The sequence below is a fragment of the Leptodactylus fuscus genome, unplaced genomic scaffold, assembly GCF_031893055.1.
Source record: "Leptodactylus fuscus isolate aLepFus1 unplaced genomic scaffold, aLepFus1.hap2 HAP2_SCAFFOLD_166, whole genome shotgun sequence".
NCBI classification, from domain to species: Eukaryota; Metazoa; Chordata; class Amphibia; order Anura; family Leptodactylidae; genus Leptodactylus; species Leptodactylus fuscus.
This window is the reverse complement of record NW_027440188.1, coordinates 55,653-77,298: the sequence shown is the minus strand read 5'-3', so window position 1 is coordinate 77,298 and position 21,646 is coordinate 55,653. Positions and strand designations below refer to the sequence as shown.

General features: G+C 47.0%; 10 non-coding genes across 10 annotated transcripts; 6 read left to right on the top strand and 4 right to left on the bottom strand.

The window, feature by feature from the left end:
* Positions 1 to 5,353: 5,353 nt before the first annotated feature.
* Positions 5,354 to 5,425, bottom strand: TRNAA-UGC (transfer RNA alanine (anticodon UGC)). Its single transcript has one exon. It is a non-coding gene; the product is annotated as a tRNA-Ala (tRNA).
* A 640-nt stretch (positions 5,426 to 6,065) lies between these two features.
* On the top strand, positions 6,066 to 6,137 carry TRNAA-UGC (transfer RNA alanine (anticodon UGC)). The gene has a single exon. It is a non-coding gene; the product is annotated as a tRNA-Ala (tRNA).
* Positions 6,138 to 7,746: 1,609 nt separating this feature from the next.
* TRNAA-UGC (transfer RNA alanine (anticodon UGC)) lies at positions 7,747 to 7,818 on the bottom strand. The gene has a single exon. It is a non-coding gene; the product is annotated as a tRNA-Ala (tRNA).
* Positions 7,819 to 13,269: 5,451 nt separating this feature from the next.
* Positions 13,270 to 13,341, top strand: TRNAA-CGC (transfer RNA alanine (anticodon CGC)). The gene has a single exon. It is a non-coding gene; the product is annotated as a tRNA-Ala (tRNA).
* A 4,569-nt stretch (positions 13,342 to 17,910) lies between these two features.
* Positions 17,911 to 17,982, top strand: TRNAA-CGC (transfer RNA alanine (anticodon CGC)). The gene has a single exon. It is a non-coding gene; the product is annotated as a tRNA-Ala (tRNA).
* Positions 17,983 to 18,549: 567 nt separating this feature from the next.
* Positions 18,550 to 18,621, bottom strand: TRNAA-UGC (transfer RNA alanine (anticodon UGC)). The gene has a single exon. It is a non-coding gene; the product is annotated as a tRNA-Ala (tRNA).
* Positions 18,622 to 18,956: 335 nt separating this feature from the next.
* On the top strand, positions 18,957 to 19,028 carry TRNAA-UGC (transfer RNA alanine (anticodon UGC)). Its single transcript has one exon. It is a non-coding gene; the product is annotated as a tRNA-Ala (tRNA).
* Positions 19,029 to 19,594: 566 nt separating this feature from the next.
* Positions 19,595 to 19,666, top strand: TRNAA-CGC (transfer RNA alanine (anticodon CGC)). The gene has a single exon. It is a non-coding gene; the product is annotated as a tRNA-Ala (tRNA).
* Positions 19,667 to 20,116: 450 nt separating this feature from the next.
* TRNAA-UGC (transfer RNA alanine (anticodon UGC)) lies at positions 20,117 to 20,188 on the bottom strand. The gene has a single exon. It is a non-coding gene; the product is annotated as a tRNA-Ala (tRNA).
* Positions 20,189 to 20,525: 337 nt separating this feature from the next.
* TRNAA-UGC (transfer RNA alanine (anticodon UGC)) lies at positions 20,526 to 20,597 on the top strand. Its single transcript has one exon. It is a non-coding gene; the product is annotated as a tRNA-Ala (tRNA).
* The last annotated feature ends 1,049 nt before the right edge of the window (positions 20,598 to 21,646 follow it).

The following is a 21,646-nucleotide window of genomic DNA, read 5'->3' as shown; positions in this document are numbered from 1 at the left end:
TCCCCGTACACTTACGTATAAAAAAGTTACGGCCGTCGGAATATGGCGACTTTTAGAAAAAAAATTTTTTAACACAGTTTTGGAATTTTTTTTAGGGGTCAAAATGTAAATAAAACCATATAAAATTGGTATCCCTGGAACTGTACCGAAACACAGAATATAGGGGACATGTCATTTTGGCTGCACAGTGAACGCCGTAAAACCAAAGCCCGTAAGAAAGTCGCAGAAATGCATTTTTTCTTCAAATCCACCCCATTCTGAATTTTTTTCCTGCTTCCCAGTACATTATATAGAATAATTAATGGTAGCATCATGGAGAAAAATTTGTCCCGCAAAAATTAAGACCTCATATGGCTCTGGGAGCGGAGAAATAAAAAAGTTATGGGGTTTAGAAGGAGGGGAGTCAAAAACGAAAAACGAAAATCAAAAAATGCCATCGGCGGGAAGGGGTTAAGTTTATAGGCACGGTACACGGATGGTACCTAAAAATAGCCAGGAGTTCATAGGTACGGTACCTAGAAATAGCCACATCCAGATTTTAATTCAAATTATTATTATTATTTTTTTTTTTTTTTCACACACACAGTCACATGACCTTACTTCTGTGATGTCATAAAACTAGGATCTGCTTACCTATTATGTGAGGTTCTGTTCAAATTTGCATATGATGATGTCATAATGCAGATATTTGCATATGATGATGTCATAACGGAACCCTGAGGGTATATAAACCCTGAGCGCTGTGACATCACAGCCATTTCTTGAGTTGATGCTTTTGCTGACACTTCACTTTGGTTCTGGAAGAGCGAACTAGTTTGTACTACATATCTAGTGATTACTTCCATTCATTCTTACTGATCTGTGATCAGGGCCCAGTAATATCGGAGCCACCTGAGAACTTAGTTCTCTAATATTTCATCAGATCCGCCTTGGTAACTAAGCCATGAGCGCCCGAGAGCTGCGTCAGCTGATAGCTGACAATGATACATGGCTGCGCCGACCGGAGAATCAAGGTAAGTGAATTGTTCAGGAAGAGAGAGACAATATTCCCCCCACCCTAGAGGAGATTTCCTGGGAGGAGTTATCCCTGGGCTCTGCTGAGCAATGTTTCAGGGTAAACAGCACATTTTCCATTCCTAGTCGTTTGGGGTGGGTTTTACTTTCCTCCGAATTCCACCCCTGCCCATGATAGAAAACAGAAGTTCTTTATTCAGGCAATTTGACAAACTGGGCCCCATAATCACAAAACAATAACCCGTCTAAAACATAACTGTTATTCCCAATAAATCAATAAAAGAAATCCCAACAACGTTAAACCCCCCACTCTAAGGGTATGTTCACACGGAGGAAAAGGTCACGGAACATTCCGCAACAGGAAAAGACAAAAGGATATATCCAGCACTCGGAATCCGGCCTAATAAAAATAAACTTAACTTTTATTAAGAATTGGTCATTCTTCCATTAAAATTGTTTGATCATACGAGGGGTAAGCTAATGTCCCTTGTATGATCATAATTTTTTAATGGAAGAATGACCATTTCTTAATAAAAGTTACGTTTTTTTTTTATTAGGCCGGATTCCGAGTGCTGGATATATCCTTTTGTCTTTTCCTGTTGCTGCATTTTGGCTTAGCCGAGAGAGCCATTATCCGTGCACCGATCTTTTGGAATCCTGCTACAACGCTGACGGCTCTGACACGTGAGTAGAGCACTTCTAAATTATTATCATTTTTTCTATATTAAGAGCTGTGACCTTCATATCTTTTTCACGGAACATTCCATTTGAACATTCCGCGACGAAATGCCGATGCAGCATCAGCTTTCTATCGCGGCAACCCACTCCTGTGTAGGCCCGAATAAATGGTCAAACCATGGAATTCACGGCTGATTCTGCGCAGATAGGGCATGTTGCTTCTTTTTTTCGCTACTAGCTAGCGTTCAATCCAGTTTCTTCATATCTCCCATCACTACCTTGTTCAGAAAAGAAACTGCCACCCCCCAGACCCTTAAAGAGGACCTTTCACCGATTTCGGCGTAGGCAATTCTATATACTGCTGGAACGCTGACAATGATCTGAATTCAGCGCACTGTCGGCTTTCCCAATCTGTGCCCCGGGTAAAGAACTATCGGCCCTGGTACCGTAGCTCTTTACAGTCAGAAGGGCGTTCCTGACAGTCACTCAGGTACATCCTTCTCCACAGCAGTGCCTATTGCGCTGTACTGGGTGAGCTGGGAGGAACGCCCCCTCCCTCCAGATAATATTTGTCTATGGACAAGCACTGTCAGCTTTCCAGCAGTACAGAGTAACTGATCAAGCATACATCAATATGATCAGCAAAGTGAGTTTTTGCTGAATAGATTTCTGGCGAGAGGTTACCCTCTTTGAACGGAGAGCGGAACAAACAAGGCTAACCCCGAGAGAAACTGCCGCTATTATTATACCCTGGGGTCTTTTCAGACCTTGAGGTATAATAATCAGAGACTCAGGGGAGGTGAAGAAGCATAATAAACAGTGTAACTCACCTCTCCGGGATCCATTGTTACTCCTAGCACAGGCTTCAGGACTTTATGGCAATGTCCCAGACGTGACGTCCCCACGTGACTTCTGGGACATTACTGCTCAGATCTGTTTTCAGGGCATCCTGTCTTGGGCTGGTTAAGAGAAAAAATAAGGAAAAAAATAAACTGGTAAAATTGCCGCCCCTTTGAAAGTGCTGCCTTAGGCGGCTGCGTGACCTCGCCTCAGAGGTGCGGCCCTGGTTGGGGGAAAGCTAGCGCTCACCTGTGTGGAGAGGGAACTTATGGGCTTTAATCCTTGGTGGCCAGCGCACATACAAGTCTATGACAGGGAGAGGCTGTTGCTTGTGTTTCCAGTTAATTTAGGGAACTAACAGCCCATTGGGGTTAGTGTTTACTGGGGAGAGTGCCTTCTATGCCTCCCTGTTGTTCTTAATGGCATATGCTATGGACATGCATTAATCCCCGCGATTATCAGGTTGGGCAATTATATCTCCCAAAGATCTTTGTTTGGCATTAGATTAGGCTTCTAATCTCTATAAATCCCCATTAGATTATTATTGTTTTGGTCCCTGTATGATTACTATACACTATGAGCAGCGGAACCATTAGGGCTAGTTCACACGGGGGCAATGAGGCAGATTTTGACAGCAGATTTCACCTCAAAACCTGCCTCCGTACAATGGTGGTCTATGGAGACTGCTAGCTTTCATTTTTCCGCTAGCAGTTTTCCCTCCCCTCTATTCACTTTAGGGGAGGGGAAAACCGCCTGTCATTTTCTGAAAAAACTGCTCCAGAAAACGCTCCAAAGAACGCCTCAAGGTAAAAAACAACGCTTTCTAATTAGGAAGTGTTTTTTTTCGGGACCAAAATAAGCCAGGCGGTTTTTACGTGTGAACTAGCCCTTAGCATTGGGGATTTAACATTGCTGGGAGTTCTTTTATTTATTTATTGGGAATAAAAAAAAAAAAATTTCAGACGACTTATTGTTTTGTGATTATGGGGCCCAGTTTGTCCAATATTAGTTGATGGCGTCCCTTCATCCAGTGAATGATATATATCTTTATTCAGGTTACTGTTGAACTTAACTATACTGGGGTCTCTTCTCCTCAAAACCCTTAGCAATAACAGGATCCATTCCTATGGGCTAAATGTGTTACCTTTATATATTTACAGGTCAGGCAGCAATTGTCCATAGACTGAGGTCATCCCTAGGACATCGTGGAGAACCTTCTACTGGACATCAAAGAAGCAGGAATCCTATCACTGCGAGGAGAGGGAGACGCGACAGAGCTCCTCCACAGCACAGAGGACTAGAAGAGAGCAGGGAAAGAAGCCGCTCTCCATTAAGACCCGCCCCTGCAGAGCCCTCCAGAATAATAGGAGAGAGTAGCAGTGATAACAACCGTCCAGCAAGTGGATCCACAGCTGACACCACTGAATTTCAACGGCTAAATCCGGTTCCACCCCCTGAGGATCCAATTCCAAGCAGATCTCCTGTATACTCCTACCCTGCAACCCGTGCATTCAGTAGATTCATTCAGCTGCTGGACATGGGTGGGATGACCCCAACGTCACTGGCAATGCCACAGGGGCAACCACTTGAACCACATGCACAATATCTACTTTGGCAGGAGAGACGGCGGCGTCCGCCCAGCAGGAGAACTCTGCAGATTCAGAACTTACCCACTAGAGAGGTAATACCTCAGGAGGAGGCCCAGTCATGTGTAATCTGCATGACTGAATATGAGATCGGAGAGCGAGTCACAGAGCTTCCCTGTACTCATAACTTTCATCAGGGTTGCATCTCGACCTGGCTCCGCTCTCACTCTCAGTGCCCCCTGTGCCGTAACCACTGCTTCCAATGAAGCGCCATGAAGGGCTATGAACAGAGACATCCCAAAATAATGGAAGGTAAGCCATCTATATTTCATCTTTTCCCTCCGCCCTATCAGATGTATGTGACATGTAACATAGAAATAATAACATTTTATCTTTTTCTATCCAGAAAGAATATCCAAGCCTGGAAAAAGAACAGCCTGAACTACAATCCGTTACAGGACACGGCAGCTCCAGACCCGGATGGTGCCATATACTTTATTCCATGGCAAAATCTTCCTAAAAAAAAAAAAAAAAAATGTAAATAAAAAAAAAAAAAAAAAAAAAAAAAAGATTGTGTAAATTGTTTTTCTTTTTTTACTGTATATAATAATATTTTGTGATCTAGGAGCCTATAATGATAAGTAAGACAGAGGTAGCAGTTACACCAAATACACGACCGCACCAACAGAATTACATGGGCCTAAGTGCACAAGGAGGCTCAAGGCCAGCGCCGCACCTCCCATGAGGCGACCTGAAGCGAGCGCTTCAGGCGGCGCTATGCCAGGGCCCCAGGGAGCGCAGTATTTTTGCTTACCTAACCCAGTCCAGGACAAGCTGTCCTAGAATGGCTTAGCACCAAGCGGTGGATTGGGGAGGCCGCTGGAGCAGCGCTGATCCAACGGCCTCCCCTCCCATTCAGGCAGAGAGCAGGTCCTCTCCATGCCTGCTCTCTGCCTGCGAACGCCGCTTCGCCCCGACCCCTCCTCCCGGGGGAGGGGGGCGGCTTTCTGTCGTTCGCCTTGGGCGGCGAAAGGGGCAGGTTCACCCCTGCTCAAGGCCCCTCTGTTATTCTCCAACTCTCTCAAAACATCTGTGAGGGGCCCCTGGATATGATACGGTGGTATAGGTGAACTGTCTGGCGGTATTATATGAGCAGGGAATACAGGGCCGCATTAAATATAGGGCATATAGTGCACTCCTATCTTTTTTTAGTGATTATTATGTAACACGAAACATGGAGATGCCGGGGATTGAACCCGGGGACTCATACATGCAAAGCATGGGCTCTACCACTGAGCCACATCCCCTCATACACAGTGTGAAAACGCTCCTGTTTCTGAGACTACATGCCACCTATATGGCAGTATTACATTGGTATTGTTATTATTATGGGCAGGTATATGGCACTATATGGGCATGGTATATGTTGGTACTATTCTGTCTACATTTCAGGTCTGTTATCAGGGGTTGTAACTAGCAAAGACCGGGCCCCATAGTAAACACTGACTGGGCCCCCACAGCACCTACAGGGTATAGTGCACATAGAACATATAAGGGGCTAAAAAGGGTCTCAGACCCCACAACATTGTATATTCATGATCTTTTCTTAGGACAGAACATCAATATTATAGTCTCTGAAAAAATGACATGAAAGTGTTTTTTTACGTGTACTGCGTGGTAGCACTACTAATGTGTATAGTATGGGAGTATTATCCGTGTGCACTATATGGTGGTATTATTGTATTGCACAGTGTGACAGTATCATTTATATGCACTCTATGTTTTTAGTATTTATTTGTAGGACAGTGTTATTTAGGTGTACTGTATGTGGGCGCTGTATGGCTACATTATATCTAATCACATAATGATATCCAGTAGTATCAGCACAATAGGGCTACACGTAGTATATTGTCTCAGGAATTGGAGGATTTTTAGAGGTTTCCTATAGGGGATGTAGCTCAGTGGTAGAGCACATGCTTTGCATGTATGAGGCCCCGGGTTCAATCCCCGCCATCTCCATGTTTTGTGATAAACAACGACAAAAACATCAAAGATCCAGAAAACTGATAAATGTGCAGGAATTCAGGAAACATCTGCCCGTCTGTATTATAAAGGCTGAATATTATCTGTTCACCATTTTAGAATCCTATGCCGATAGTGACCACTAGGAGGCGGTTTAACTAACACAATTCGTGTATAGAAATACATGGCCAGTGATGTAATAAATAGTGCTCCTTATCTCTATAGCGCCATCCTATGTCATTGTGTCACCGGCAATGTATTCCTGTACATGTATTGTGTGGACTAGTCTGCCCCCTAGTCAGGGCCGGCTCCAGGTTTTTATGGGCCCTTGGGCGACAGAGCCTCAGTGGGCCCCCTTGTAAAGGAGGTGGGGGAGTGGAGACACTGTGCGTTGCAGATGAAGCGAGTGACGTCATGCAGGAGTGTGGCGTCACCAACACCATACCTCCCAATCTTTTAAAGAGCAGAAAGAGGGGCAAAATGTGCGGCGCGCTCTGCGCGCCGCTGCAAATTTAGCTCCACCCACTTTTATGTTGATTCCACCCACTCATTCATTATGTGCTCCCACACAGTATAATCCTCCTACAGTCACCTGTAAATTATATGCCCCCCTCCATCTCTCCCCCAGTTTCATATACACCCTTCCTCTGCCCCCAGTTTCATGTCCCCCCTCCATCTCTGTCCCCAGTTTCATCACGTTCTCCCCCTTCATCTGCCCACAGTTTCATGTCCCCCGTCTCTGCCCCAGTGTCATGCCGTTCCCCCCCCCTCCCCTTCATTTGCCCCTTCAGTTTCATTGGGCCCCCTCCATCTCTGTCCCCAGTTCCATGCCGTTCTCTCCCCACCCCCTCCATCTGCCCCAGTGTCATGCTGTTCTCCCCCCCCCTCCATCTGCCCCAGTGTCATGCTGTTCCCCCCTCCCCTTCATTTGCCCCCCAGTTTCTTTGGGCCCCCTCCATCTCTGTCCCCAGTTTCATGCCGTTCTCTCCCCACTTCCTTCATGTTCTCCAGTGTCATGCCGTTCTCCCCCTCCCTTTGCCCCCCAGTTTCATGGGCCCCCTTCATTATGTTTCACCTTAATATGTAATACAAAACAAACACTTAACTCACCTTCTATCACTCACCTTCCCTCGTTCCCCCGACGCTCCTCTCTCTCTCCCTCCAATCACATACGCGATGCAGGAGCTGTGAGATCAGCTCCTGCTTAGCTCCGGCCCGGCTTGCGTGTGTAGGCGTGATGTGATGACGTCATCGCGCCTACACACGCAAGCCGGGCCGGAGCTTTAAAGCAGGAGCTGATCTCGCAGCTCCTGCATCGCGTATGTATTCAGCTCATCGGCGGACGGACGCCGATGAGCTGAAATTGTGACAGGCAAGTGCCGGGGGGCCCCCAGAGGCTCTGTGGGCCCCGGCACTTGCCCGACTATGCCGTGCGCTGACGCCGGCCCTGCCCCTAGTGTCCATCATTTTCTCTACAGACAAAAGGTTAAGCTCTTTTACATTAAATTCCGTCTTCGTATTATCCCCGATCATATTTCGTGTGACTTCCTGCCTGTATATCAGTTTTACTGACCTTTGATGTTTTGTAGTTCTTTGTCTCAAAAATTGGAGATGCCGGGGATTGAACCCGGGGCCTCATACATGCAAAGCATGCGCTCTACCACTGAGCTACATCCCCTATACCATGTTTCTATTAATGCTCCCAATGCATCTGAGAAAAATAGTCGTGGTACCTATCATTCGCTTACACTTCAGCCCTCCAGGGGGCCCTGTGCGTTGCATATCACATTGCTGTCAACCACGTACTGACACTGTTCAGCCTCAGCTACATGATATGAGATGCATGGGGCCCCCTAGAGGACTGAGATGTAAGCAAAGGTGGCTGTGAGCAGCGGCAGGGACCGGTAACTAAATAGGACCTAATACCTGCTGGGATTATTTCCCCTCAGTACAGGGGCTCAATGGAACGTGTTGTTTCATCTCAGAATTGGGAACATTAATAGAATAGCTATATAGGGGATGTAGCTCAGTGGTAGAGCGCATGCTTTCATGTATGAGGCCCTGGGTTCAATCCCCGGCATCTCCATGTTTTGTGCAGGTTTATCTAAATACAATAAATATGATAAATTTCAGAGCTCGGGTGTCTGGATGATCCTCAAACAACTGGATTCTGTCAAAAAATAAGCTTAACCTTTTCGCTGCCAAAGGTCTCTGGAAATTTTGCATCTCCAGTAACCAGAGCAATTTTCACAGTTTTGACATGTAAATAAAACGCATATTTCTAAATTAAATGTTTGTGAGAGTCCCCCATACCAATATATTTTCTGAAAGCAGGGAGCCAGGGGAATATAGCTTGAACAGTTCTATTGTGGGATGTTACATTATACTTGTATACATTTGAGTTAAAAAATTTTATTATAAAAAAATCCAAAATTCCAAATTTCTGACCTAAACTCTACCACATGCAGGGATATCCTATTAATATTATAAAGGTGAAAGTTTGTGAGTTTGGATGTTTGTGAGTTTGGATGTTTGTTCCTCAATCACAGCCAAATGGCTGAATGGATTTTGGGGTAATTTCACACACACACACACACACACAGACACACACACACACACACACACACACACACACACTGCCCAGAAAAAGGTAATAGGCTACTTTAAATGTGGGTCGCTCACCTGAAATCGCCTCCGTGACCCTCCAAAGGACCCTCCGCCAGCACTGGTCTGTGCACGCTCCTCCCATTGGTGCATGGCAGGCTGTGGGCGAGCTCTGGAGCCAGGGCTGCGGCACCATAGGTTGGGGGCTGAAGGTGGGCAAGATGGCGGCAGCCCACATGGTCCCGGCACCGCAGCTATCCCAGGCAACCTACACACTTCGCGGACAGCTAAGGAGGAGGCTGCTGCACCCGACACACCACATAACAGGTCAGTGCAGCGGGTACAGGGGGTTGGAGAAGGGCTGTCCCGGGGGGGTGTCCCTGGGTCGTTGTCCCCTGGGATCAACCACATTCCCCAGCTTCATGTCCCCCCCCCACATCGGCCCCAGTGTAGGTGGTCTCACCTTGCCACGCTCCCCGTCCGCTCTCTCCACTTGCGCACTGCACATAGGTGTCGGGCGGCTGGCTGCGTATGGCAGGTAGGCTGCAATAGAGGCGCCGGTATTCTGCAATGCACTGTATAATACCGGCGCCTCTATTGCAGTCTATCTGCCTAGGATGTAATCAACTCAAACACAAAAACATTCATGTACCCACTTCAACTTGTAAGGACATATTGGATACGGATCCTTGTAGACCAGGGCTCGGCTCCACAGTGAAGCGAAAGACTGACAAGCCAGGAAAGCAGCGCAAGGCCCCTGCTCTGCCTCATATATGCCACAGGCAACCAGCCGCCCGACAACTATGTGCAGTGAGCGAGCGGAGAGAGCGGCGGGGGAGCGTGGCAAGGTGAGTCCAACTACACTGGGGCCGATGTAGGGGGGGGGAACATAAGCTTGGAGCAGAGATGGGGGGACAAGAAACTGGAGGCAGAGATGGGGGGACAAGAAACTGGGGGCACATGAAGGGGGGGACAAGAAACTGGGGGCAGCTATGGGGGGGACAAGAAACTGGGCGGACAAGAAACTGGGGGCAGATGAAGGGGGGAACAAGATCCTGGGGGCAGAGATGGGGGAACAAGAAACTGGAGGCAGAGATGGGGGGACAAGAAATATAAGCGGTTCAGCGCCACCGCCAACCCGCAGACGAAGTCACGGGTAACTGTTAGTAGGGCATATGGTGCACTCCTACTGGGCCCTATGGTAGCGGGGGCCTCTTGGGACACCAGGACAGTCCCAGTTTGCATCTGCTGTGAGGCAGTTTGCTGAATCCAGGAGGGGGCAGCACTGAGAGCATTTGTTGGGGGAACCTGGCGAGATTTGTCTCATGAGATCTCCCGGTGGTTTCGTCCAGACCGGAAATGTGCAAAACGGAACTGCGGTACATGTCACTGAGCTGTTAGTGTCCTTGTGAACCCAATATAGACTTCTGCACCTTCTATAGGGGATGTAGCTCAGGTAGCACTACTAATGTGTATAGTATGGGAGTATTATCCGTGTGCACTATATGGTGGTATTATTGTTTTGCACAGTGTGACAGTATCATTTATATTCACTCTATGTATTTAGTATTTGTTTGTACGACAGTGTTATTTCGGTGTGCTGTATGTGGGCGCTGTATGGCTACATTATATCTATATAGCGGTATTATTATTATATATTTCCACTTTACTAATCACATAATGATATCCAGGACAGTCCCAGTTTACATCTGCTGTCAGGCCTTAGGAGGCAGATTGCTGAGTCCAGGAGGGGGCAGCACTGAGAGCATTTGTTGGGGGAACCTGGCGAGATTTGTCTCATGAGATCTCCCGGTGGTTTCATCCAGACCGGAAATGTGCAAAACAGAACTGCGGTACATGTCACTGAGCTGTTAGTGTCCTTGTGAACCTGATATGGACAATGTAAACTTCCATACAACCTTGACGCCGGCCTCCGCTCTGCCTCATATATGCCACACGCAGCCAGACGCCCGACAACTATGTGCAGTGAGCGAGCGGAGAGAGCGGCGGGGGAGCGTGGCAAGGTGAGTCCAACTACACTGGGGCCGATGTAGGGGGGGGGGACATGAAGCTGGGAGCAGAGATGGGGGGCAAGAAACTGGGGGGAGATGGGGGGGACAAGAAACTGGGGGAAGAGATGGGGGGACAAGAAACTGGGGCAGAGATGAGGGGACAAGAAACTGGGGGCAGAGATGGGGGACAAGAAACTGGGGGCAGAGATGGGGGGACAAGAAACTGGGGCAGAGATGGAGAGACAAGAAACTGGGGGCAGAGATGGGGGGACAAGAAACTGGGGGCAGAGATGGAGGGACAAGAAACTGGGGGCAGAGATGGAGAGACAAGAAACTGGTGGCAGAGATGGGGGGACAAGAAACTGGGGGCAGAGATGGGGGGACAAGAAACTGGGGGCAAAGATGGAGGGACATGAAACTGGGGGCAGAAATGGGGGGACAAGAAACTGGGGGCAGAGATGGAGGGACAAGAAACTGGGGGCAGAGATGGGGGGACAAGAAACTGGGGGCAGAGATGGAGGGACAAGAAACTGGGGGCAGAGATAGGGGGACAAGAAACTGGGGGCAGAGATGGGACAAGAAACTGGGGGCAGAGATGGAGAGACAAGAAACTGGGGGCAGAGATGGGGGGACAAGAAACTGGGGGCAGAGATGGGGGGACAAGAAACTGGGGGCAGAGATGGGGGGACAAGAAACTGGGGGCAAAGATGGAGAGACAAGAAACTGGGGGCAGAGATGGGGGGGACAAGAAACTGGGGGAAGAGATGGGGGGACAAGAAACTGGGGGCAGAGATGAGGGGACAAGAAACTGGGGGCAGAGATGGAGGACAAGAAACTGGGGGCAGAGATGGGGGGACAAGAAACTGGGGGCAGAGATGGAGGGACAAGAAACTGGGGGCAGAGATGGGGGGGACAAGAAACTGGGGGCAGAGATGGGGGGACAAGAAACTGGGGGCAGATGAAGGGGGGACAAGAAACTGGGGGCATAGATGGAAGACAAGAAACTGGGGCAGAGATGGGAAGACAAGAATCTGGGGGCAGATGAAGGGGGGGACAAGAAACTGGGGGAAGAGATGGGGGACAAGAAACTGGGGCAGAGATGGGAGGACAAGAAACTGGGGGCAGATGAAGGGGGGCACAAGAAACGGGGCAGAGATGGGGGGGACAAAAAACTGGGGGCAGAGATGGGGGGACAAGAAAGTGGGGGCAGATGAAGGGGGGACATGAAACTGGGGGCAGAGATGGGGGGACAAGAAACTGGGGCAGAGATGGAGGGACAAGAAACTGGAGGCAGAGATGGGGAGGACAAGAAACTGGAGGCAGAGATGGGGGGACAAGAAACTGGGGGCAGAGATGGGGGACAAAAAATATAAGCGGTTCAGCGCCACCGCCAACCTGCAGACGAAGTCGCGGGTAACTGCTAGTACTGACATAATTTCTTTATGGCCAGTTTCACCAACGCATGTTAAATTTCCAGTTAGCTAACCGAAGTTAAAACTAACTAACTTCTGTTAGTGTCTAGGAGTTTCACCAAAGTCGTGTACAGGTAATTAACAGCCAGTTAGTTAACTGAATGAGGTTTTTGTAACAAGCGTCGTGATTGGCAGAAGCAGTGGCACATGACACGTTTACAAATCAACTACACATTAGAATACTAAGTCTAAGGTGCCTTTAATTCATCAATACTACATATATGTGACTAAACGTCCTTTAAGACCCTAAAAAACTGCACCTCAAAATCTTGATTTTGGCCTTAAATGTGAAAAAAATAGCAGCATGGATAAAACATGGCATAGACATTACAATCAATGACTAAACCCCATAAACCAATATATTTCCAAACAGCAGACACCCTGACGATCATAAAAATACCATCTAGCTTATTATACTCACAGCCACCTTCATGCAACTTTTTATCAAACATTGATTTTTTGCAAAAATTACACAAAAGTTCAGCTTTGAGACAAAATCTCTGAGACAGTTTGAACTATATATACAGAAAAGTGTCAGAGCTGAGTTCTTTGTGCACTAAGCAATACTAACTTGTAACAGTATATAATTGCTTAAGTTTAAAGAAGAATCCCTTAACTTAAAGACGTTATAGGAAATAGGGGGTTTGGATAATAGAAGGGGAGTGGGGTCGTATATCAGGGACAGGGGTAAGGTGCTTAGAATTTTAAAAAGGGGTATGTACGTGTATAAATGTTATTCTGTTAGTGTAAGTGAATGTGGTGGAAGTGCTTAGTGACACTGGGCTCCTCACTTTACACAGGTAAGGACAGTTTCTATGCAGATAGGAATGATCTGATGACCTGTATGTGGGCGCTGTCGGTGTGCTGTATGTGGGCGCTGTATGGCGACATTATATCCATATAGCGGTATTATTATTATTATATATTTCCACTTTACTAATCACATAATGATATCCAGTAGTATCAGCACAATATGGCTGCATGTAGTATATTGTCTCAGGAATTGGAGTATTTTCAGAGGTTTTATAGAGGTTTCCTATAGGGGATGTAGCTCAGTGGTATAGCGCATGCTTCGCATGTATGAGGCCCTGGGTTCAATCCCCGGCATCTCCATGTTTTGTGATAAACAACTATAAAAACATCAAAGATCCAGAAAACTGATAAATGTGCAGGAATTCAGGAAACATCTGCCCGTCTGTATTATAAAGGCTGAATATCATCTGTTCACCATTTTAGAATCCTAAGTCGATGGTGACCACTAGGGGGCGGTGTACCTAACACAATACATCTATAGAAATACATGGCCAGTGATGTAATAAATCAGGGGTCTCAAACTCGCGCCCCCCCCCCCCCCCGAAAAATTTTGTACGGCCCGCACAAGCCTAGGGACACCGGATCCGAGTTGAATACATTGCGAGATGATTATATCCACTAGCCGCTACGTTCCGGCTAGTGGACATATAGGCGCGATGTGATGACGTCACATCATCACATCGCGCCTACAGGTCTATTAGTGAAACTGCAGAGCGCGGCGGGGGAGCGTTGGATGGTAATTATAAGTGTTTTTTTGTGTGTTAAAGAGGACCTTTCACCATTTTGCCCACAGGCAGTTCTATATACTGCCGGAAAGCTGACAGGTGTCATTATTGGCTCTTTATTCTTCCCTGCTTCAGCCCTCCAGGGGGCCCCGTCTGTCCCACATGATGTCATCGCTGATGGTATTCACTGAGGGGATACACGGTGAGTTTCTTGGAGTTATTTATTTTGTTTCTCCATTCTTCAATGTACCGCTCTCTGTTTGCCTCTGTGGTCGCCTTTATTTCGGCCTTGGTTATCATCTGTTGGTGTTTTTGGTTTGGTGGTTGGCTGTTGTTTGGTTGGTGAGTGTCTGGTTTGCTCAGGTGGCTTAGCCATGCTTGGTGGTGGTAGGAGTCGGGCTTGCTCCCCTGGATGTGTGCCTGGAAAGCTAGCGCCCTCTTCTGTATGGTGAGCCATAGGGGGAGTCTGCCTAGCTCAGCCCTGCAGGCCATGTTGGTGGTGTTGCGATGGACATGGAGCAGGTATTTGCAGAACTCCAGGTGGAAGGTCTCTGTTGGGCTGGAATCCCACTTTGACTGGTCTGGGTAGGTGGCTGGGCCCCAAACCTCGCTGCCATAGAGAAGGATCGGGGAGATGACTGCGTCAAATATCTTCAGCCAGACCCTCACCGGTGGTTTGAGGTGGTACAGCTGTCTTCTGATGGCGTAGAACAGGGGTAGGGAACCTTTGGCTCTCCAGCTGCTGTGAAACTACAACTCCCAGCATGCTCCATTCACTTCCATGGGAGTTCCCAGAACAGCAGAGCCAGTATGCATGCTGGGAGTTGTAGTTTTGCAACAGCTGGAGAGCTGTACGTTCCCTACCCCTGGCGTAGAAGGTTCTGCAGGCTTTTGCTTTCAGGGTTTCTATTGCTGCTTTGAAGCTTCCTGATTGGCTGAGCTCCAGCCCCATGTAGGTCTAGCTGTAGGTTTTCTCCAGTGTGGAGCCATTCAGTGTGAATTGTGGGGTGGAGACTTTATTGTGGCCCTTCTTCTGAAATACCATGACTTTGGTCTTCTTCTGGTTGATGGGTAGAGCCCATGTTTTGTAGTTGTTTGTCTCAAAAGATGGAGATGCTGGGGATTGAACCCGGGGCCTCATACATGCAATGCATGCGCTTTAGCACTGAGCTACATCCCCTATAGAACATTCCAAATAATGCTCCCAATTCATCTGAGAAAAATAGTTGTGCTATCTATCATTCGCTTACACTTCAGCCCTCCAGGGGGCCCTGTGCATTGCATACCACGTTGCGATCAACAACGTCCTGACACTATTCAGCCTCAGCTACATGATATGAGACGCATGGGGCCCCCTAGAGGACTGAGATGTAAGCAAAGGTGGCTGTGGGCAGCGGCAGGGACCGGTAACTATATAGGGCCTAATACCTGCTGGGATTATTTCCCCTCAGTACAGGGGCTCAATGGAACGTGTTGTTTCATCTCTGGGTTTGTAGCTTCTTAGATCAGCTACAAAGATGCTACAACCCCAGAGAACTTTCCTGTGAACTGATATATATGGTTTTTTACTGTTTATTTACATTGTGTTCTGTTCTCCATCTATTTTGCATCTAACAATCCATTTCTCTGTGTATATATATGCCTACCTTCAGAAATTGTGTTATACCATCCTGATGAAGAGACCTCTATAGTCTCGAAAGCTCGAAATATGTCATCAAAAAACAGGGGCGGATCCAGGGCCGGGCGAGCCGGGCAACCGCCTGGGGCCCCGCGGCGCGGCCGGGACCTAACAAAATGGTCCCGGTCGGCATGTCCCGACTCCAACTGAGCTCAGCGTTAAAGCAGGAGCTGAGCTCACAGCTCCTGCTTTAAACGCCTATGTATTTCAGCTCATCGGCGGTAGGACGCCGATGAGCTGAATGCATAGGCGTTTAAAGCCGGAGCTGTCACAGCTCAGCTCCTGCTTTAACGCTGAGCTCCGGCATTTGTAGCCGCGATGTGATGACGTCATCACATCGCGGCTACAATATGTGTATGAGGGAGAGAGCTGCAAGGGAACGAGGAATGGTGAGTGTGTGTGTGTGTGTGAGAGAACGTGAGAACGGCATGACACTGGGGCAGATGGAGGGGGAGAAAGGCATGACACTAGGGCACATGAAGGGGGGAGAATGGCATGGCACTGGGGCAGATGAAGGGGGGAAGAACAGCATGACACTGGGGCAGATGGAGGGGGGAGAATGGCATGACACTGGGACAGATGGAGGGGGGAGAATGGCATGGAACTGGGGCAGATGAAGGGGGGAAGAACAGAATGACACTGGGGCAGATGGAGGGGGGAGAATGGCATGGCACTGGGGCAGATGAAGGGGGGAAGAACAGCATGACACTGGGGCAGATGGAGGGGGGAGAATGGCATGACACTGGGGCAGATGGAGGGGGAGAATGGCATGACACTGGGGCAGATGGAGAGGGGAGAATGGCATGACACTGGGGCAGATGAAGGGGGAAGAACAGAATGACAATAGGGCAGATGGAGGGGGAAGAACAGCATGACACTGGGGCAGATGGAGGGGGGAGAAAGGCATGACACTGGGGCAGATAGAGGGGGAGAGAACAGCATGACACTGGGGCAGATGGAGGGGGGAGAACGGCATGACACTGGGGCAGATGGAGGGGGGAGAATGGCATGACACTGGGGCAGATGGAGGGGGGAGAACAGCATGATACTGGGGCAGATGAAGGGGGGGAGAACAGCATGACACTGGGGCAGATGGAGGGGGAGAACGGCATGACACTAGGGCAGATGAAGGGGGGGAATGGCATGACATTGGGGCAGATGAAGGGGGGAGAACGGCATGACACTGGGGTAGAGACGGGGGGAAATGAAACTGTGGACAGATAAAGGGGGAGAATGGCATGAAACTGGGGACAGAGATAGAGGGGGGGGGTGACATGAAACTAGGGGTAGATGAAGGGTGTATATGAAAATGGGGGGAGATATAATTTACGGGTGACTGTAGGAGGATTATACTGTGTGGAATCACATGAAAATAGAATGAGAATGGGTGGAGTCAACATAAAAGTGGGCAGGGCCAAATTTACCACACGTTTTGTTCCCTCTTTCTAGTCTTCAACAGTTGGGAAGTACAGGTTAGAAGTGCGAGACCCCCAGTAAGTAGGGCCCCGACAAAGTCAATTGCCCAGGGCCCCGCAAACCCTGGATCCGCCACTGTCAAAAAGCTTTTTAAGTTAGCCATTAAAAAAGGTATCTACTGAGGACTTCTCTCAAAAAATTTATTTCATAATTTCTTTAGTATACTAAATTCTAAGGTGCCTTTAATTCATCAATACTACATATATGTGACTAAACTCCCTTTAAGACCCAAAAAAAGTGCACCTCAAAATCTTGATTTTGGCCTTAAATGTGAAAAAAATAGTAGCATGACTAAAACATGCCATAGACATTACAATCAATGACTAAACCCCATAAACCAATATATTTCCAAACAGCAGACACCCTGGTGATGATAAAAAAAAATACCATCTAGCTTATTATATTCACAGCCACCTTCATGCAACTTTTTATCAAACATTGATTTTTTGCAAAAATTACACAAAAGTTCAGCTTTGAGATAAAATCTCTGAGACAGTTTGAACTATATATACAGAAAAGTGTCAGAGCTGAGTTCTTTGTGCACTAAGCAATACTAACTTGTAACAGTCTATAATTGCTTAAGTTTAAAGAAGAATCCCTTAACTTAAAGACGTTATAGGAAATAGGGGGTTTGGATAATAGAAGGGGAGTGGGGTCGTATATCAGGGACAGGGGTAAGGTGCTTAGAATTTTAAAAAGGGGTATGTACGTGTATAAATGTTATTCTGTTAGTGTAAGTGAATGTGGTGGAAGTGCTTAGTGACACTGGGCTCCTCACTTTACACAGGTAAGGACAGTTTTTATGCAGATAGGAACGATCTGATGACCTGTATGTGGGCGCTGTATGGCGACATTTTATCTATATAGCGGTATTATTATTATATATTTCCACTTTACTAATCACATAATGATATCCAGTAGTATCAGCACAATATGGCTGCATGTAGTATATTGTCTCAGGAATTGGAGTATTTTCAGAGGTTTCCTATAGGAGATGTAGCTCAGTGGTAGAGCGCATGCTTCGCATGTATGAGGCCCCGGGTTCAATCCCCGGCATCTCCATGTCTTGTACAGGTTTATCTAAGTACAATAAAGATGACAAATTTCAGATCTCGGACGTCTGGATGTTCCTCAAATGACTGGATTTTGTCAAAAAATAAGCTTAAAAATAAAAAGATTGTATCGTTCACATCATATAATGTGGAAACATAAGCGCGTGGTGGACAGTAGGGGGCAGTCAACTCAAATACAAAAACATCCATGTACGTACTTCAACTTGTAAGGACATATTGGATACGGATCCTTGTAGACCAGGGCTTGGCTCCACAATGACAGGAGGTGCAAGATGTTGGGCACATGATAATTTATACTGGATTTCTGGCATACCATGTTGGTGGTAGGATGTGAAGTCACCAGATGCTGCAGGATCACCGGCAATGTATTCCTGTACATGTATTGTGTGGACTAGTCTGCCCTCTAGCGTCTATCATTTTCTCTACAGACAAAAGGTTAAGCTCTTTTACATTAAATTCCGTCTTCGTATTATCCCCGAACATATTTCCTGTGACTTCCTGCCTGTATATCAGTTTTACTGACCTTTGATGTTTTGTAGTTCTTTGTCTCAAAAGATGGAGATGCCGGGGATTGAACCCGGGGCCTCATACATGCAAAGCATGCGCTCTACCACTGAGCTACATCCCCTACACAATGCTCCTACTTATGCTTCCAATGCATCCGAGAAAAATAGTCATGCTTACACTTCAGCCCTCCAGGGGGCCCTGTGCGTTGCATACCACATTGCTATTAACAACATCCTGACACTGTTCAGCCTCAGCTACATGATATGAGACGCATGGGGCCCTCTAGAGGACTGAAATGTAAGCAAAGGTGGCTGTGGGCAGCGGCAGGGATCGGTAACTATATAGGGCCTAATACCTGCTGGGGTTATTTCCCCTCAGTACAGGGGCGCAATGGAACGTGTTGTTTCATCTCAGAATTGGGAACGTTAGTGGAATAGTTATAGGAATTGTTATATAGGGGATGTAGCTCAGTGGTAGAGCGCATGCTTTGCATGTATGAGGCCCCGGGTTCGATCCCCGGCATCTCCATGCTTTGTACAGGTTTATCTAAATACAATAAAGATGCCAAATTTCAGAGCTCAGGTGTCTGGATGATCCTCAAACAACTGGATTTAGTCAAAAAATAAGCTTAAAAATAAAAAAGATTGTATCGTTCACCATCATATAATGTGGAAACATAAGCGCATGGTGGACAGTAGGGGGCAGTCAACTCAAACACAAAAACATCCATGTACGCACTTCAAATTGTTGAAACACAAAAGTGGGGTTTTTTACGTGTACTGCGTGGTAGCACTACTAATGTGTATAGTATATATAGTATTATCCGTGTGCACTATATGGTGGTATTATTGTTTTGCACAGTCTGGCAGTATCATTTATATGCACTCTATGTTTTTAGTATTTATTTGTAGGACAGTGTTATTTAGGTGTACTGTATGTGGGCGCTGTATGGCGACATTTTATCTATATAGCGGTATTATTATTATATATTTCCACTTTACTAATCACATAATGATATCCAGTAGTATCAGCACAATAGGGCTACACGTAGTATATTGTCTCAGGAATTGGAGTATTTGTAGTGGTTTTCTGTAGGGGATGTAGCTCAGTGGTAGAGCGCATGCTTCGCATGTATGAGGCCCTGGGTTCAATCCCCGGCATCTCCATGTTATGTGACAAACAACTACAAAAACATCAAAGATCCAGAAAACTGATAAATGTGCAGGAATTCAGGAAACATCTGCCCGTCTGTATTATAAAGGCTGAATATTATCTGTTCACCATTTTAGAATCCTATGTCGATAGTGACCACTAGGGGGCGGTGTAGCTAACACAATACATGTATAGAAACACATGGCCAGTGATGTAATAAATAGTCCTCCTTATTTCTATAGCGCCATCCTATGTCATTGTGTCACCGGCAATGTATTCCTGTACATGTATTGTGTGGACTAGACTGCCCCCTAGTGTCCATCATTTTCTCTACAGACAAAAGGTTAAGCTCTTTTACATTAAATTCCGTCTTTGTATTATCCCCCAACATATTTCGTGTGACTTCCTGCCTGTATATCAGTTTTACTGACCTTTGATGTTTTGTAGTTGTTTTTCTCAAAAATTGGAGATGCCGGGGATTGAACCCGGGGCCTCATACATGCAAAGCATGCGCTCTACCACTGAGCTACATCCCCTATAGGCTATCCATACTAATGCCCCCAACACATCTGAGAAAAATAGTCTTGATAGCTATCATTCGCTTACACTTCAGCCCTCCAGGGGGCCCTGTACGATGCGGATCACGTTGCTGTCAACAACATCCTGACACTGTTCAGCCTCAGCTACATGATATGAGACGTATGGGGCCCCCTAGAGGACTGAAATGTAAGCAAAGGTGGCTGGGGGCAGCGGCAGGGATCGGTAACTATATAGGGCCTAATACCTGCTGGGCTTATTTCCCCTCAGTACAGGGGCTCAATGGAACGTGTTGTTTCATCTCAGAATTGAGAACATTAATGTAATTCTTATATAGGGGATGTAGCTCAGTGGTAGAGCGCATGCTTTGCATGTATGAGGCCCCGGGTTCAATCCCCGGCATCTCCATGTTTTGTACAGGTTTATCTAAATACAATAAAGATGCTAAATTTCAGAGCTCAGGTGTCTGGATGTTCCTCAAACAACTGGATTCTGTCAAAAATAAGCTTAAAAATAAAAAGATCGTATCGTTCACCATCATATAATGTGGAAACATAAGCGCATGGCGGACAGTAGGGGGCAGTCAACTCAAACACAAAAACATCCATGTATGCACTTCATCTTTTAAGGACATATTGGATATGGATCCTTGTAGACCAGGGCTCAGCTCCACAGTGACAGGAGGAGCAAGATGTTGGGCACATGACAATTTATACTGGATTTCCTTGTTACTAGAGATGAGCGAACAGTGTTCTATCGAACACATGTTCGATCGGATATCAGGCTGTTCGATGTGTTCGATTCGAATCGAACATCACGTGGCAAACTCCAAAAAAATTTGATTCCCCTCCCACCTTCCCTGGCGCTTTTTTTGCACCAATAACAACGCAAGGGAGGTGGGACAGGAACTACGACACCGGAGACATCGAAAAAAATCGGAAAAAGTCATTGGCTGCCGAAATCAGGTGACCTCCATTTTAGACGAATAGTGGATTTCAAATACGGGTCATATGAGAATGTGAACTTTGTGACTGAGACAGGGATAGCTGTACAGGCAGGGATAGCTAGGGATAACCTTTATTTAGGTAGGAATGTTATTAAAAATAACTTTTTGGGGCTCTATCGGGTGTGTAATTGTGATTTTTGTGACATAAACATTTTCCCATAGGTATGTATTGGCCAGCGCTGATTGGCCAGAGTACAGAATTCGACCAATCAGGGCTGGCTCTGCTGGAGGAGGCGGAGTCTAAGATCGCTCCACACCAGTCTCCATTCAGGTCCGACCTTAGACTCTGCCTCCTCCGGCAGAGCCAGCGCTGATTGGCCGAAGGCTGGTCAATGCATTCCTATTGGTAGCAGTGCTGAGCCAGTTCTGCTCAACTACATCGTGTGCCGGTCAGCCCCTCTGATATAGCAGAGCCGAGTGTGTACACTCAGCTCTGCTACATCAGATGTAG